Below are 14,830 nucleotides of genomic sequence, written 5' to 3' on the forward strand. Positions count from 1 at the left end.
GCAGAAGTGTTAACCACGAGGTAAACTTTGTCGACTTATTGCAAAAGTTTTATTTTATTTCATTTCCGATTGTGGGACTACGGGATGTATAGATTTTATCGCGCACTTAAAATCCGATATATCCTCAATGAAACATTCGACTCCTAATGAGATTATCAGGGCAGATTATGAAGCGATATTGTTTGCAAATCATACATAACAATAATAAATATTCGCTATTTGTCACACGCAAAACCCAATACGATTGTCATCAAACGCTCTAATACAGTCGTAATCGCGAGTATAATCTAGATTCATGGTTGCATCTATATCTAGAAATCATGACGGTGTCGCTCGTCTCGAAGACAAGGTAATTTATCCTTCTCCCTTTCGCTTCCCCGCCAACGCTCGCAGATATTCCCGGACGCATAATCCTCCTTCGAGCCTCGGCGATTCGAGACACGTTCGCGGATCAGCGTCAGCGATATCATCGCGGATTAAGACGGGAAGCTACGACGAGGGAGGCGAGAGAAAGGGAAGACGTTGGCAGAACCCTAAAGAAACTACCGAAAAACGGACGAGGAGAAAACAGAAGCTGCAGGTGAGATGGAACGAGATAGTAGCCGGCTATAGCTTGAGAGAGACACGACCTCATAGTATCTCGCTTAGAACTCACCCAGAGAAACCCCGCCGAGTAAACGGGGGTGCGGGTAAGCGGGGATGTAGCCCGGCTTGAGCACGTTTGCGCGAGTTTTATCTGTCGGGTCGACCTGCCCACCTTACTTCTTAATTACCGAGCCAGCTCCATACATTCGTTTCGCAGCTCGGAATTTGCTCTCGAAACGCTTCTACCTTTCTTTTTTTGCCATTCCCGTTCTAACCGTTTTTCGTACTCTCCTTGCTAAGAAGCTCCCCGAAACTCTGATATCATAATTTAATTTCAAATAATGAGGTTAATCATTTTCTTCTCTTCACGGTATCAATTAAATGGATCACCCTTTAAGAATTTCTAATAATCATCACAGTTTCATGATGTTAACTCATTTATCTAACGTAACGATTATTCTACTCTAATAACTTCTTCTATTTTATTACTTTTCTTCAATCTATTTCATTTCTTTGCCTCATCTTTCTATCCCGTCCGGAAGTCTCGCAGCAAGCTGTACTCTACTCCTTGCTCTATTTCTCTTTCTTCAGTCGTCCAACATGTATTTCTCGCGGTTCCTGGTTATCCCCGTGAGGCAGAAGCATCTAAGGGTGGTTGCGGCTACTTCGCGCGCGTGAAAACTCTCCGTCTCACTTCCGGCGTGCCACGCCTTCGCTTTCACGTTTGCGCGAAAGCGATGGCCCTGAATTATCGCGGGTCCATGGTGCCGCGATCGGTATAATTTATCAGTGGAAAGTTACTCGGGAGGAAAATTCGCTACTGATCACCTGTATAACTGATCACCGCAGCCAACCGTCGCGCGCTGGTAAACGGAGATGGATCGGGATGTGTTTATTTACGCGGTGCTTCTGTAACTACTAACTCTACTAATGCGTTACACGCGCATCAATGATGCATTAAGAGGTTGAAGCGTGGAAGGGGAAAAACATGCGACGTAGAGAGAATGAGAGATCGATGCAATACGAGATTTGACACTCTAGTGCTCTCTTGGATAAAATAAATTATACATTGGAAAATATTATCACAGGGTGTAACAGAGTATCCGCATCAGTAGTTTTTTGAGGAAATAACGCATTTTCGTGAAAAATGTTTCATGCAAAAGTTGTAGAGCTCTAAGTGACGCATTATATAATAATATTAGTATGACCTTGAATAGCACCGTCAAGATCATATAAGAATCATTTTGAACTTTTTAAATGGAACCCCCTATTTTTCATTACATATTCCTGTTTTTTTTTTTGCGCTAATTGATTTGTCTCATTATTCTGTACATAAAAATATTACGGTAAGATTATCGAAAACTGAATATTTTACGAAATATTTTAATTTTTATATCAAAATATGTCAGATTAAAATACAAAATAATTCAAAAAGTACTTAATGGAAAAATACTTTATTATAGTGTTTTGGAAAGCTCTCGAGGTAAGCTACAAGAATGTGTAATGAAAAATAGGGAGTTCCATTCAAGGTCATACTAATATTATTATATAATGCGCCACTTAGAGCTCTGCAACTTTTGCATGAAACATTTTTCACGAGAATGCGTTGTTTCTTCAAAAAACTGCTGATACGGACGCTCTGTTACACCCTGTACATCGAGAGAATTCTCTGTGGATTATTAAATAAACACGTCAGCGAATGCTCGAATGGAACATTAAAGATACGCGTCAACGAAAGATTATTAATTTTATCTTATTAAAATGCAATCGCGGCATTCAGTTTTGATAAAATTGAAAACAAATTTTTTATAAAATCGGATATTGCATTTAGCGTAATCGCATGTCCGGTCTCTTTAGATTTCTAACTAATACAAAAATGCATTATCGGTTTAATTTATATGCAGAACGGTCAAATAATTCGGCATAACACGCGATCTCCACCGAGAGAGCAAATCCTACTTGAAACTAAATTCGGAATGACCGTCGATGCGGACGAATCCGAGCGGGATAGGTCATTGCGAGCCACATTTGCGCGCTTTTAATCCGTGCGCGTCCCCACTCGATTACCTATTTACGGAAATAACCACCGATTTTAATTCTAATCGGCCAAAAGCTCTATTTGCTCGATTCGATCGTATCGTGCGTATCGTTCCGTTTATCGGCGCAAGAGATCGAAAATTTCATCTTATGTACACGCACGCTCCTCTGAAATTTTATTTCAAAATACGACGCCGCGAGAGATACGACTCGCGATTTGAGAGTGTCCGATGTTTATATCTCGTAAGCATCGCGCGAAAATTTTTTGGGATAGCATCCGTGGCTTACGAGAAATTGTAATGCACCCAGAATGGCCCATTCGGTGAGTCGCAACGATTATCTCGGCGACATTGTCAACGCATACGACGATCCAGAATGAATCGCAATGTGCGTGCGACACGAATGTAAATATCAATCGTTTTTCGCGCGATGTCGTATCGGTATTGTTTCGTTCATCGCGATGAATTAACGCGAGGAGCTTCGTACGCGATTCAACGTTCGTTTTATCGCGAGATCCTCCGGTTAAGCGGAATACGACAATTTTAGTCCCATTCGTAGCGGCTTGGAATACGCGGCACAAGGACGATTAATAAATCTCCAATTTCTTTTATGGGTTCCTGCATCTGAAACTTTTAGCGCGTGTCCTTGAAACTCGACTCAAAACGCGAATTTGAGGATTTATTACGTGCGAAGTTTTAAAGACACGAGCTCCGTTCGAATTTCAAAATATTCTATACGCCAAGTTTCTGGGACATGGGCGCTGAAGAATATAAAAATTATATTATCATGCATCTACACAAGGTTAAAGATAAAGTTTTTGCGGATTTTATTTTAGAATAATTGATGATGACGATTGTAAAGAATTTACGCGGTTTAAAAAAATTTGTTTTTCTTTGATTCGCGGATTAATAAAAAAAGATCATTTCTCTCTCTCTCTGATATATTTCCCGTGTTTTCAGTCCCTGATTACGAATAAATGACGATTCAGGAGATAAAGGCACATCTCGACATCCGAGGAGAATCGTAACGAGCGGCATCGAAACACCTCTATTGTCAACGCCCGGCGCGTTTCCGACAGCAGGGGCGCTCTAGGCACGTAGGAAATTACGTTGCACGTTAGAACGCGGTTTTCGAGTTGTAGAAAACGGTCGGCATGTGAACGCGACGATCAGCGCGAGAAACCGAGGGCGCACAACATGCCTAGAGAGATATCTCGACTGGAAGAGGCACGTCGAACTCTCAACGGCATTCGCAAGAGGAATAAGCGACACTGATTGTTGCGATGAAATTGCGCTCGGTATGTTTTGACTGCGTGTATATATACATACATATTGAAAATACACGAGCGAGTATTGGACAGAGAAAGGAAGATGCAAAAGAGGAGGAGAGAGAGAGAGAGAGAGAGAAGAGGAGGAGAAAAGTTAGAGGGACAAATAGGGAAAAACCCTTAAACAACTACTCGTAAAGCTTGGATAGCCTACTCTCTCGCATTGTTCATCAAGTTTATAAAAGCTACGATGGATGTTGAAATAGCTGGATAAGCCATTTGAAAGCTTGGACGAGAGAGAAAGAGAGAGATGGTTCTATTGCGATAAGACGTAAGGCAAGAAGCGCGAAAAAATTTACGTTAGTACTCGTGTTAATCTTTCGTAATTATTCCGTTGGAATAAATAAACGAGAAACGGAAATGGCATTTATATGTGACGTCGCGAAAAACAGATGTTGCAATACGACGAGACGGACACCAGGTAAATCGCAAGGTACTTTGTCGCATTTAGAAAATACGACATGTTACTGGTAATAATTGACTGAAAATATGTCTCGAGAAATATTTATCTGACATCATAAAATCAATAAATCTTTATATTTTTGATGCAGTAAAAAAAAAAAAATAACGAAATACTATGCGAATTATCTAAAAAGTATTTATCGAAGATCTTGAAGATCATGGAATCGTAAAATCAATATTTTTCTCTAAAATATTGTTTTATTAATTATTAAAAAGATTTACGAACTTAAATTTTCTCTTTTTAAAAATTGTAAATTAAATTTATACATATAGAAATGAAATACGATATAAAATCTAGGACTTTTGTGAAGCGCGACATATCAATTTCAGCGTGTTAAAACGACGGCGTTAAACGGCATTGTGTTTAAAGCGACAGAGATCTCCGTATTTATTTGCGGGACAAAATCGATGTAATTTACAATTTGCACGAGAAGTTTGCCGTTTTTGCTAGGAATTAAGCATTAACCTGTGTGGAGGTTTTCGATAGCCACGATCGATGCGTTTAATTTGCGCGCGCTCGCTATAAATTGTTAATAGCATTTTATATGACGATGTTCCGCGCCCGCGCACCATTGCGTATCGAATGTACGATTTATTACCGAAAAAGCCGGCAACCGCTCGCAGTCAACATTACACGATGCGGTTCGAACTGTTGCTGATTACATGCGCGGCACAGTCTACAAACAAAATTTAATGAAATTTGATTGCGTCAGTCGAATGTTTTAGTCAATTAATACGCATCGATAAATGTGTATTATATCCGTATCTCCTAATCGTGTCGGTGTACAGCGTTCGTTATTGCTTCGCCACAGTTTTACCATTAATTTATACCCGGATTAATATCGAGAGATAATATTGAGATAGTAACAGTAACTATCATTATTTACGCGGCATAAACGCGAGTGGGTGGCTCAAATTCCATCTAGGACGGAGACGAAGATTGCGAGAGGAGGAGAGAGCCCGTATTCTCTTCCCGTACATTTAGCGAGACCCCCGATACCGAGCGTTGTTTGCTCAGCACGAAGATCGGCCTCCAATGTCAACACGAGACGTGAAATCGGACAGGCACATTTATGCGATAAATGCGCGGCGAGAATACGGGACCGAAGATATAGATCATCGTACCCTTCGTTCGCGGACACCCGGTCCGTGATAAACTGGAGACGGAAGCAGGATTTATGTTGCACATCGCTCGAGAGACAAGAGTCCGCGCGCGCGCGTTAGAAATCGTAAGCACTTTGTGCCCGACCGTACACGAAATGACACGGATCGCAATCGTGATAGCGAGACCGAGAGCCTCGTGATACCCTGGTGGACATCTGGCATGTAAGTGCCAATAAATCTATACGTCGCTATAGGAGACACGCACGAATCTCGAAGGTATATGTGCTTGGAGAAAGTGAGCATCGAGATGTCGCGTACGGAATTCATGTTTCGACATGGGCTTAAAAAAAATATAGCGGGACGAATGATTATTGATGCTAAAAGCAGACAGAAAGGAGAAGCTTTGTCTCTCTATCGCAAATAAAATTCGATGGAACTGGATTTCGCGAGACGAACGCTCTCGACGAGAAAGAGGCAGAAGGAGAGAAAGATACTTTTATAATGCAAGTGGCCGACGTGCATCCGCCGCCAAAAAAAAAAAAGGAAATTTTTAATTCATTTTTATTAATGCACAATGTGAGAAAGTAGTGGAACGCGGCGCGGATTATCTATATATATTGTAAAACGCTCGGCAATAGCCGACGCGGATTGACGCCGATAGGAAACGAAAATCCGCCCGGTAAATAAACAACGAATATATGCGAATGAAAGCTGTATACAAATCACGCGTTTCCATACATTCTGTAGTGAAAAAAGCCGCGAGATATTTGTAAATCCCCTAAAAATACGGTGGATTGACGCGCGATTCATTCGTTTTACAAGAAGGAAATGGTTTGAGATTTCGACGTTTGTGAAATTCCGACGTACGAATTCTGGGAGAAACTTTCGACTCGACCCGAGAGTAAAATTTTCTCGTTAGACATTCTATCATTCTACCATACGACCATATTTTGAACTTAAGAAAGTAAAGTCGCCATTAAGACAATTCGTCTGATAATTGATCGAATAATAGAGGGAGTCGTTAAATTAAAAGCTATACTACTGAAAAAGAATGAAGGAGGCGCGTTTTAAAGTTGTGTTACTTGTAAGTATTTTTCGATAAAATAACAGCAGAATTATAGTCTAAAATCTAAAATTTGTATATAGCTAATATTAATACGAAAAATATGTTTATAACATTATCATTTTTGTCATTTTAAAGATATAAAAGTGACATCCCCAATTTATATATATATATATAAATTAGCAAATAATTTTTTTCACACGGGTAATCTTTGATTAATCGGACGCAGTCGAATCTGTTCATGTATCTCGTATGATTTCACCGCGCAAAATTTAAATATTCACACGATCGAATTTGATAACGCATTCGCAAATTATCGAATCTCGTATTCGCTAACGTGTCCGAAACGCGTAAAGTGTCGAACGTTTCGCGCGCATTTTGGCCCGTATTTATCGACGCGATTTGAAAGGTAATAATTCACGATAGCGTTGTACATTCATTACCATAATGGAAACACGGCCAAACGTTTAGAACAGATGATACTAGGATATCGTCGAACCGCTCCCCTTCTTCTCCCATTGATATCAGTTTACTGCCGATGATAGACGATACGAAATTTACGAGTATAAAATTGCACACCACACACGACGAATCGCGCGTCGTTTGGACAGAGGTCGATTTTTGTTTTGCATTATTATCGTTTGATGTGAATTAATCATTAATGATGGATAGACGGTCGATAATTACTGGGAAGAGAATTGCATTCGATTATAACTAGACTATTGTTCTCGTTGCGAGCACGGATATAAACGAGATACGCTAATAAGAGCACGAATTCACAGAGCACGATACTTGGCAAAAATAATAATTTATTCAAATGATGATGTTAAAGCTAAAATATACGAGCCATTAGCCATAGGTTATAAATTACTTACAGTACACATCTCGTAGTATCCATGTTACTCTCTATGACAAGTTGCTCTCCGTTATAATAGCACTAATTCTTCTTTCATTAGTGATGCGTGTCAGTCAAAAGTCGACAATGAACTGTCTCAAATTCCAGACCTTCTCGCACAACGCGCAGCACACTTCCCTTCGGTGACATCGTATCAATAAGATATAGTAAACACACATTGTTTATATTAAAGTCCATTCAATGTTTTTATGAGATTCGCTTTTGTAACGATAAATAAATTTGTTTTATTCGGTGAATTTTTCAATAACACGACGATTTATCTCTCGAACCAAATATTAACCTTTTTGTTTAATAAATTTTTATTCGTATATATGTATATTGCGAGTATTTAAAATTTATGGATACATACATCTTTATAAATAATCTTTCTGTAACTTTCACAAATAATTATGTAACACAAGAAAGACTATTTTTCAGAAGTTTCAATTTATTTCAATCCGTCCACAAAATTTCGATTCACGATTTACTTATTTATCGAAATCTTTTATTTTTCAATATTTTCTGTAATGATATTTTTTATATATATTAATATTTTCGATAATAATATTTTTGACAAACTTAAATATTTTAAATATTGTCTATGAAATAAAGTAAATATTTTAAATATATGCGATGAGAAAGAAATAAAATATTCAAATTTTGTTTATATAATGAGAGAGATTGATTCTTTGAACAATGTCTATTAATATCCGAATAATTTTGTGCGTATAGCAAAGATGTATCGTAAAAGAGGTAATATGCAAAATATTGTATACCATTTTGCCGCTGCAAGCTTGGTACATGCAATTATCCGTATGAATATATGAAAATGCATTGCGTATTCGACGAGGAGGAGTGTGTGTGGAGCTTTATGAAAGTTTGAAGTGATGCTTCCGCAGTGACGTGATCGCTTCCAGCGATGGGGAAGCGTGGCTCGTCGAAATCAACGTATTAAAGTATCCCGGAAGGTATGCACGCGGAAGAGAATACTTTGCATCTGCAAGCCATTTGATCCGTAAGCATCGCGCTAAAGAAGGAGAGCGCCTACTTTGCAACGGGAATCCCTTATCGCGCGAAACTTTCGTAGGACCAGTTGCAGCGGCCTCGTAATCACGCTAATACCACCTACCGAAAGCTACGATCCCGTTACGCCCCGCTGTCTATACCGCATTTCCTCTTCGTCCTGACCTAACTGGGATTCGCCGAGCGTCGTTAGGGTAGTTTCAACTTGTAATCCGTAAAGATATTTTTCGGACCGCGTGTAACCGCCGAATATATATGCGTGTCTGTTTATATACATGTACTATATAACTAATCTATATATGTATATATGTACCATTATAAAGTAACTACTGCTACTAGTTAGTTGGCAGAGTATACGTGAAATGCTGCGGGAATTAGTAGATCGAACGGTAATACATACATTTTATCTCGCGTATCGAACTCAAACATCGGCGTTGCCTTCATCGATATTCATCCAATCCAATTTACTCTTCTTCTTTCATTTTCAAAATTGATTAACGCAAAAGTTTTGGATATATAAACTCATTTAGAAGTTTCTCTTTTTAAAATACTTAAGCAAAGAGAGACAAATGGTTGCTTCTGAGACATCAGTCCTTAATTTAAAATAATTGAAAGGATTAATTTCTAATTGTATATGTACATCTAGTGTTCTTACTATACATGTCAGATTCTCATTCTGTCATTTATGAATTCTTGTAGGAAACTTAATTCGCGATTCGGCAACGTGTTCTAACCATTGTCAAAAATTTAGTAGCGAAAAATCGAGTTCTCGTCGAGAAATTGCCAATCGTGCAGATTCAGGACGTCGGTCGGTCAGTCTAAGGAAGAATTATTAATAACGCCAACACGATCAATCTCCGAGCAGCTTCTGTCCGATCTACTCACGCGATCTTTGATGTGTACCGTGGCTCCTACCGTGATGCGTTTTGAATGAAAGTTGACGGGACAAGCGCGAGTGAATGCTCTTTCTATCCCCTGAAACACCAAGTCACCGGTTTATCGGCCTTTTCACTCAATTTCAGACCATATCTGCGAAAATGTTTTTCACGTGTCAGGAAATAAAAAATTGCCTCCGATGTTACGTAAACAAAACGAGAAAATCTGAAATCAAGTTTCATTGAAATACAATATATATATATGAAAGTTAGAGATTAACCGATTTTCACAAATAGAATAATAATTTTTGAAACATACAATTGGCATTTCCCTTCGTACAGCGTGTCCTTGTACGGTGCATAATTTGCACACCGGCCTTGCAGTAGCGGGGCTGTTTCGGGCAGTAACATCCACTAAACGATAATTTGCATAAATGTTACGCTCGCTTTGTAGACTGCATTAAACGCGAATTGTAATAATAATTGCGAAAATAAATGACCATCCAAGATACACACGTACACTCGCGAACTCAGTCAGTCCGGAATCGATGTAAACCGTAAACAAAACGAGCGCGAGCGTATCAAATTGCTATTGTGCATGTCCGATGAAATACAAGGTTCAAAATTCTCAAATTATTGGGCATTTCGAACAATTATCGCATTTTATCCTAATGCGACCATAACGCGCTTAAACGTGCATCGACCGCGCGCCGGGGCTTTAGTCGTTGCCAAGCGGAATTATTAATAGCGCTAACGCGATCAATCTCGCGTGTGGTTATCCGAACCACCCATCCGATCTTCGATACCTCGTATCCCGCCGGTCCGTGATGCTGATGTGTTTCCGATGCCAATGAAAGGTGACGCACCTCTGTATACGCGCGCGCGCGTATGTATGAATACGTCTGTGTGGGTATGCGTGTACACACTCATGCGCGTCTGAATACACGATAATACAAGAGCGGACGAACGAGAAACAGATACGATTTCGTGTTAAAGGGAATTTGTCCTATTTGAATACGAGTTTGCCACGAGTTTCCCGCGAAGCGCCGGTATGAAAATTGCGTCTAATATGCGTCCGATGTGTTTGGATACAAACGGCTATTTAAATAATCATTACGTTTATAGCGTTGCGTTTCATCGACGCATTTCATTAAAATCGTCGGAGGGCCGCGCGCGTAAAGTCGATTAATATTCAGTTCATTAAATGTAATAGCATTCGGATGATTATGTACGCGCGCAAAAATAGAGACAAGTTATCATTTCACGGCGATATATAATGTTGAGATTGCGTTGGAAAAATTATATCGCGTTTTGGGAAAAAAATGCCAATGACGCTTCAAGAAACTGCTGATGATGGACTAAAATTACGTAACCGAGATCTTGAAGAATACAGCATCACGCGATTGATACATTTAAGTCATATATCGCGCGATGCCTGATACGCCATTTAACGTACGTCGCTTACCTCTTTGTCGGCGTGGTATCGAATTAACTTTCATATACATATATATATATATATATATATATATATATATATATATATATATACAGCAGTTTAAAAAAAAATATACATTTTTTTTTCCGGCATACACGTTACAGAGATCTCCGAGGGATATCGGGAACGCGCAAAATTGACGGCTGATCGCCGTGGGAGCGCAATCAAACTGCCTCCATTGCAACGTCACACCTTGATGTTTGCTAGCCCGACGTGTGTTCGAACTAGTTCGCGAGGTCATGTGTACACATACGTGGCCTGCAGCCGACGGAGCAATTTAGTACGTGCCGGGGAATGTTTATTAATTAATGAGCAGCATACTTTCCGTCCGTCCAACTATGCGACACGTCCCGATATCAACTATTTGCACATTACTACGCTTCTCGACTAATGGAGCGTCATTGCCTTTTCCGACCTTTCCTGACATCGCTCATGCTCAATGTAATATGTCGTCATATCACAGATATATTATTACTTCCGATATCTGCTGTCGTTAATTGGGATCCTCTGTCGTCGAACGCGTTTCTTATGTACGCGACACGCGGCCGCGCGCGAACCGCTTCAAGTAAATTATCCGACATTTTCCTACCAGCAACACGTGCCTCCCTAATCCAACACTGACATCGTTGACTTAACAGTTATTTACTTACTCCCCGGGTTATATTTCCCGGAGGATTATAGAGTCCCCGAATATTCAATCCCGCCGTATGTACGACGCCGGCATATGCCGGAAAGTCATGCGACAAATTATATGGTTCGTTGATACCTCTAGCGGGATTTAGAGTATTACCCCTCGTTATATCTAAAGTCCAATTCAGCGCGTAAGCGATACTACATTAACTTTTCAATTATCTATTTAACGCTATTCTTACTTAAAATGGAGAGCGTTTTTGTTTATATTTATAGAAAATATATGCTGCATCTATATACGTATATATTTATACATGTACCGAAATAAAAATTGTGTTGCGTAAAACTATATAGATAAACAAACAATGCAAACAGCGGAAAAGGATATGTGATTGGGTTACTCGGAAATGGGACGCAAATGAAATTTCATACGAAATGCAGTTTCGCTTGTATTCACTACAAAGTTATAAAGCGGGCTGCAATGCTTCCTTTGTGCTTTTAATGAACGATACGCGTCATCGACGCGTATCAGAATGATAGCGAAATTATAAAGCTACTTCGACACCGGATAGAGCGTAACCATCTCTACTCTCAAACTCCAACAAAATGATCAAAGCAAAGCGGGATTTTCATGTATGCATTTGTGTATGCAGTGTTGTGTACACGGATTGCGCATAGTTCCTGTTAATCAAGTTTACAGAGGGACGAGTTGTCTTGTAATATACCATACAGAGCGTTACGTATACTCGTTTAATTATATCACGTCGAAGAATTAACAGCTGTTTCGAGAATGCACGATCATACGCGCGCGTAATTTGTTACGGCAAAACTGGGGAGTATTGCAAAGTATAACATTACACGAAACACCGCGAATTACCCTAAATGTCAAACGGTCGTCATTTATATTCGACCGATAATTGAAGTCCACCACGCATCGACGGCTTGCCAAACAATATGCCCGTATACGTTATTAAATCTCAGCGGCGATTAATTTATGCGCTCGCTGTCAACCGGTCGCGGGATCCGACCCTTGCTTCGTATGCACGGTTCATTTCCAGCAACGATCGCTGCAAATTTTCGGCCAGCACGGCCGGTGTCATTATTTATTCGCTCGTTTCACCTGACAATCACGCGGTCGCAGGTGCGACGCGCGACACATCGTCCTGCGAAAATACGTCACGGAACGAAATCGCGGATCGTCCGGCTGTACCCGTGAAAACCGTAATAATTATACGCGTCGTTGCAATTATTGCGGCTGCCCGCGCGCGTTCGACCGTAGTAAATAACGAAAGGAACGCGGCCATCACACCCACCGTCTACCCTTTCCCGAGGGAAGAGAACGCGACATGCGACTCGTTGCAGTGATATTACTAATTTATCGTGGGAGTCCCCCGCCCGCCTGCACACATATACACAGCGATGCAGCGAGACCGGATGCATCGTCGTTGACGACGCGCAATCGCGTCACGCGAGTTTACCTTTAATGCAAATCTATGAGAAGAGGAAAAGAAGAAGGAAGTTCAAGCAGGCGTTTCGCAATCGACTTTATCAGCGTAAATATTCAATCGATTATAATCGTTCCATTTGTTTATCTTATTTCATAGTTAAATTACTACATAATATTATATTTATCGTTATTCATGAAACAGTAGCACTACGATGGCATTAAGTAATAATTGCGTTCCCGTAAATAAGCAGTTCTAATTACCGGCTATAATCGATGATTATAATTGCAGCTAGCGTGCGGTTATATCATGAATTTATTAGAGAAACCTCTTGCCCCTCCCTATGTTATGTTTGACGTATTATCGGCGATTCGTTGTGCATCGCGCGAATATACATTCGCCTACATGTACGGTGCGCGCATGCGAGAGAATTTACTCGCTCGATTTCGAAAGATGCAAATGTAGAGGATCAAGTTAAATTACACGTATACGATACAACTCGTGACGTAAAGGCGGCGTATAAGAGATATTAGACGTATCGAGGTGCTCCTTCGCCGGACGTTACAAGCAAATTGCTAAGAGAAATATGGCAACATATGGCACCTTCGTGCAACGTGTTAGCCGTATAATAAAAAATCGATACGTTTCAATGCATCTTAACGACGGCACTTACACAGCATTATGTCAGAGCTGCAAGTGTGTAGGACGAACAATGTACGTGCATAAAGTAGAAGGTGGTGGCGTTACTAATTTATCGTAAGGGCTCCGTCCCCCATTATTCCCGCTGCATAATTCACGTTGCATCATGACACGCAATCGTGCATTTTACTTGGCGCGCACGATAGAAACCAAAGTGCCAAAGAGGCGAAAAAACTGCACACGGTTAACTGCCAAGTAATCAAATTATTAGGCTAACAAGCTGCCGTGTTCGATCCGCTTAGGCGACGCGAGCGAAAAAAGATAAGCCCCTTTGCGTTAAGTTCGCCCGTCACGGTCAATTTAACGAGCGCGGATCCCATCTTTTTGTTAAATTAACAAAGGTACTCGCGTTGATTGCGGTAGAGCTCCACTCAGCCACGTTACTTTCGCGTAATTAGAGACAAGCCAGGAAAGTGCACTTTCCTGCAAATCATCGTTGAAATCATGCTCGAACGCTGGGTTACTCGCCGCAACGCAGCTCGTGCCCAAGTTAATTAACGCCCGCTAAACATTGGCCCGCGTGCGCGTGCGCGCGCGCGCTTTGAAATAAATAAACTGAGAGTTATTGTTGATCAACTGGAAAACATACCGAGCGATTTTATTCCGCGATTGTTCGTTTCTAGCTCGTGGCGAATCGCTTGAAATCGAAAAAGATCGTAATTTATACACGTGTATTTCCGCGGGCTGTATTATGTCACTCGAATTGCGTTGCGAGCGTCGAATGTATAATATACGTTAGAATTGGTCGGTGTCGAAAACAAGGATGCTACACGGCTTCGGTATAATTCGTATCGTGTCACGTGGAACGATTTGCAATCTTACGCACGTGTGCGCACGCGCGTTAATTTATAAACGCTTTAACAAAAACGCAGTTTGAAAATCCTCTGCGCTCGAAAGTTTTCTCGCTAATTCATCTCGCGCGACTGAATTTACTAAATCTCAGGAAATGAAATGAGAATTCGTTACGTAACACACCAGCGGAGTTTGAAATTCGGCTTCGAGCATTTAAATCGGACGAGGCATTTTTTGACGCTACATAGAGTGGACAATCGCGTAAAGAATACAAGGGACAATAAAAGAAATACGTGAATGTTAATCCGGTACAATTGTAGCGCGGACACAAAGGATGAGCGAGACCGTCGCTCTACGTCACATTGATTAGAGACAAATTGTTTAATCCAGCTGCATCG

Source organism: Polyergus mexicanus, unplaced genomic scaffold, assembly GCF_030449975.1.
Source record: "Polyergus mexicanus isolate NDT 795.1 unplaced genomic scaffold, iyPolMexi1.0 SCAF_4, whole genome shotgun sequence".
Taxonomy (NCBI): Eukaryota; Metazoa; Arthropoda; class Insecta; order Hymenoptera; family Formicidae; genus Polyergus; species Polyergus mexicanus.